The 4,944-nt window shown below is 33.5% G+C and overlaps 1 pseudogene; it reads right to left on the minus strand.

Annotated features, from left to right (window-relative positions):
* Nucleotides 1-759: 759 nt before the first annotated feature.
* On the minus strand, nucleotides 760-2,944 carry LOC132053567 (6,7,8-trihydroxycoumarin synthase-like; annotated as a pseudogene).
* Nucleotides 2,945-4,944: the final 2,000 nt, after the last annotated feature.

Raw genomic sequence — 4,944 nt, forward strand, 5'->3', positions numbered from 1 at the left:
CTTCTTCATATATTTACTTTTTTATATTTTGAACCCCCTCGGCGGAAATCCTGGCTCCGCCACTGGTTCAACCCCCATTTTAGTGTCATCACTTTTTTGTATTTTCATGTGGTTTGATAAATCTTCATCAGAGAAAGAGTCACTGTTAGCAGAAAATTGAGTTTTACCCATTTCTTCCTGAGTCTGATTCATAACGAGAGCATTGATAAGAGACTGAGAGTTTCATTACTAAAAAATCACTATTTTTCCACTGATTTCCCACTGAATGTCAGTGGGAAAAACATAAATAGTAGAATTTTTACATGGAAAAATAATGAAGTTTTTCCAGCGTTTCAATGGGAACTTGTTTCCCACCATGCATTTTCCTAGTGAGATTGTTCGGTGGGAATGAAGTGGCAAAATCATGTTTTATAACACAAATTTCCTACTGAATATCGGTGAGAAAAACCTCTTTTTCTAGTAGTGTTTCCTTCACCGAAGACTATCTTTTTCTAGTAGTGTTTCCTTCACCGAAGACTATGTCCATAACCTCACTAGAGATAATGCCTTTAAGCTGGACTGATCAGCTTTTAAGCAAATTCATATTTATTTTATTTAAAGTTGCTTGACTTGTTTTACATGAGATTTCCATGTTAATACAAGAAAAATTGGTATTTAAAAAGTAGCTCCATCATCATTTCAAACTTTTCCTCCTTTTTTTTTTTTTTTTTGGAAAAAAACTGATATCCAAACACTCATTCAAATCAAATTTCACTCAAATCATAAAACATGAAGTTTGGCCTTCATCTTCCATGCAAATCCTCTGATTGTCCAAGACCATGCATATTTTTTTTTTTTTTGCCACATACTAAAAGCTCATTCCAATCATAAATAAGACATCACATAGTGGGAAAACAAGGTGCTTCTTTTGTTTTGTCCCTAGTTAAAGAGAAAGAAATATGCAAAATGCTTATGTGTACTAGGTCTAGTCTAGAGATAATTTTTAGGGACAAGGCAAAGAGCAATTTTCTTATGCATGGTAAGTCCAGGCAAAGCATCAGTGTCAATGTCTTGAATCTTCATCCCACAAGGCAATTCCCAATCAAATGCATAAAGAAGATTAGAAAGTACAAGCTCCACAGTTGCAACACCAAGTGCAACAGCTGGGCAACCTCTCCTGCCTGCTCCAAATGGAATCAACTCAAAGTCTTGGCCTTTAAAATCAATAGTGCTATTCAAGAATCTTTCTGGTATAAATTCTTCTGGATTTTTCCAGTAGTCAGGATCCCTTGCAATTGCCCAGGAGTTAACATGAATTATAGTTTTTGGTTGAATTTCATACCCTTCTAGTATAGACTTGTGCATTGTTTCTCTTGCCAGCAGGATTGGAACGGGTGGATATAATCTAAATGTCTCTTTAATCACTGCGTTGAGATAGGGCATATTTTGGACATCATCTTCGTTCACCATACCTTTCTTATTTCCAACTAATTTTCTTATTTCTATTTGAACTTCCCTCATGGCTCTTGGGTTCTTTAGCAAGGCTGTCATTGCCCAAACTATTGTAGCTGCGCCGATTAATACATTCCACCAACTAATATATTCTACAAGAAAAAAATTTGGAGGAAAAAATTTATAAGAACATAAATTGACAGATCAGTTGAGTTCTCACAACAACAGACATGTATGTATTTATGTATATACATATATTGGTTTTAGATGTATGATTTTTATTTGACACTCTTCTATATTAAAAAATTATGTGCTCAAATATTTTGAACTTTTACTGGATTTTCACACAGACATATACATACATCTATGCGTCTGTGTGTATACGCCACGCTTCACGTCAAAACTAGTGGGTTTAGATAAGCCAGTTTTCCAAGAGTTGCATTTGACGCTAATGTGTTTGAGATCATAAGTTCTAAGGGTACTTCTGATGTATGTGAATCGTCTTTCTTTCTTAGAATTCGTGACATCAAACACCACCATATAAATTGAAATAAAGACGGGAGTAAGTGATTACCATGAGAATTGCTTTTATATTATCCAAAGTGAGCTCGATTGGGGTTGATTGCTCTTTCTTCAATTGTAGCAAAAGATCAAGAATATCTCCTTCCATGGATTTTGGCCTATTGGGATTAAGATGCTGCTCAATGAGTTCTTCATAAAACTCATCCAACTCATTAAAATTCTCCTCAAGTTTAGTTATATTTCCAGAGAGTTTATCAAACCAGCTTGAGAAAGGAAAATAGTCAGAGACAAAGAAGCCTGCCATCATTTCTTGAGTCACGGCTAAAACTTCATCGAACCTCCTTCTTTCAAGTGCTTCTTCATCATACCTAATACCAAATGCAACTCTACAAATAATTGTGCTGGTTAGTGAAATCACTATATTGCTCAAATTGGTTATTTGAGAGTTCATTGCTTGTTTAGATATGTTGTTGATCATTCTAAAGACTTCATCTTCGCGAATTGGACCAAACGATTGCACTTTCTTGAGACTAAAGAGGTGAACAACACAAATTTTTCTCATTTCCCTCCAATAGTCATTATATGGTGCAAAGGCAATATCATGACCATTGTAAGACAATTTTTGCTGCCCGAGAATAAAAGGTCTACTACAAAATGCTAAATCTTGTATCTTTGTTACCTCTTTTGCAAGTTTTGCTGAAGAAACTACTACCACAGTGGCAGAACCAAGTTTCAACGAGAATATCTTTCCATACTTCTTGGAAAGTTTCCAAAAATAAAGATGAGGAGTTAAACTATCAAATTGATGCAAATTTCCAATTAAAGGCAACCCTAAAGGACCTGGTGGCAGAACATTGTTTCCACCCTTGGCATGTTGAAGTAGGAAATAGAGGAAGGTAGGAAGGATCACTAATAAGAGTAGAAAGAGCATCTTTTGTTTAATTTCTAGTTGTAGAAAGTGTATGTCATATGTCTTCAATATATAGATGTTGTACTCCCTCTACTTTAATTCATGTAAAGAAATTTGGAGTACATGAGTTAGTCGAAGTATCTAATTTTATGAATTCGGCTTCAAGTCTTTTAAAAATAAAATTAAGTAAATATTGGGAAAGTGCTACTCCCTCCGTCCTAATTTATAAAACACTACATTTATCTGAATACAATTTAAGAAAAATAATGAGAACTTTTGAAACTTTCTAAAACGAGCCTTAGCTATATGTCTGTCTATAAGTCATCTCATTAACGTAAAATGAGAATTTTAAAGTTAAATTGTTTATACAACATTTTTTTTGGGACAACCTAAAAAATATGTGTCACGTTGGTTTGAATATAACAAGTGTTATAAGTTAGCATTATTAATAATTTAAAACCCGTAAAAGAGTTTGAGAGAATCATTATTAAAGAGAGACTGATTCCTTTTTAATTGTAAGGTAGCTGTTTAAGGAATAAGGACGCGTCGGCCGGATGGACGGCGTGGAATTTCTATGATTTGTACATAGGCAATGACTTCATCGTTTTATCGTTTTGCTCTAGATTTTCCACTTGACTACGATGTCTAAATATTAAAAAAATAAAATCTGGAATGGGTCATTAACTCATATTTATTTACTTTACTTCAATTATTTTGTTTATTTTGTTATTTTGCTATCGTTATTTCCTTTATATTCTGCTTTCATTACAATTCTTTTGAGTCGAAGCTCCATCAGAAACAATTTCACTATTTCACAAAGGTAAAGATAAAGTCTGCATACGTTCTACTTCACAAAGGTAAAGATAAAAGTCTGCATGTTGTACTAAGCATGTTGTTGTTGTTGTTGTTGTTGTAAATGAGAAGAGAGAGAGAACGAAATGTGTTTTATCTTTTTGAAATTAACTAGCTACTTTCCAATTGACTATCATTATGAAAATCCTGTAAGAGCTTAATTAATTTCTACCGCGATCCAAATTGAAGTAATCGCGGACAACTAGTGGATTACCCATCAATCGAACTTGTTGAACTCAATCTAATTCGTTGGGCACAACATTAACACATTCATATAACTAAATCTTAAACATAGCTTAATAAAATTTATCCACTTAAGTCTAAAAGGAGTTCCAAAAAGGTCACTTAATTATTGAAAATTATTCAACAAAGTCATCTTTCTTTTTCTTGTAACAAGAAAGTCATTACTCATCTTTACTTATATCACTTCAAAAGTACCCTGCAAAATTTTGTATAAATTTGACCAAAGAAAATGATCTAGCATTTAGTCAACATGATTTTTTTCTTTTTTCCCTCAATCTACTCTTATCAGTTTAAACTATTCCAACCCCCTCCAACCGATCGCGAACCTAAAACCCGAATAAAACCCTGACTTTCTCAAACAAAACAGCAACTTTAGTAAATTCTTTCACAAATTTTTAGAGCACTTGACAATATATTGTATCAATTTTTTACTGTTAAGACAGATAAACACACGTTTGTAGTGCACTAAACATTTCAGCAATTTTTACTGCGATGTTCCAGTTCAGATTTGTATATATCTCTCCAACTGCTTAAAATGACAAATACTTGAGCTCAAGGTCTATTTTCTGCAAAAAACATGTAAAATATTTCAGAACTTATGAGCTCAAGGTCTACAAGACTAGAACCATCAATTTTCTGTAAGAACGTATAAGAAAAAACTAATTTGACAGTTTTAACTTAATTCAAAATAATACAGCTTCCATGATTAAAGTTGGGTTTACCAAAATGCATGTATCTTGGACTCGTGCTCAAGACCTGCGTTGGAGGCTCTAAACGTGTATTTCTACTCTACTATATAGAAGAGCCGTAAGAGGAACGATGAAGGGAAAAACCGTAATTTCACTCAATCATAAAAATATTCTGCTTTACTTGTCCAATGTCAATTTCGTTCATCTCACAAAAATTCTGACCGCTATGCGTGTCTATCAACACATTGGAAGGAGTAAATAAATCAATGTAAATCTAAAATGTGGACCCAACTTTCT

The sequence above is a fragment of the Lycium ferocissimum genome, chromosome 4 (assembly GCF_029784015.1).
Source record: "Lycium ferocissimum isolate CSIRO_LF1 chromosome 4, AGI_CSIRO_Lferr_CH_V1, whole genome shotgun sequence".
NCBI classification, from domain to species: Eukaryota; Viridiplantae; Streptophyta; class Magnoliopsida; order Solanales; family Solanaceae; genus Lycium; species Lycium ferocissimum.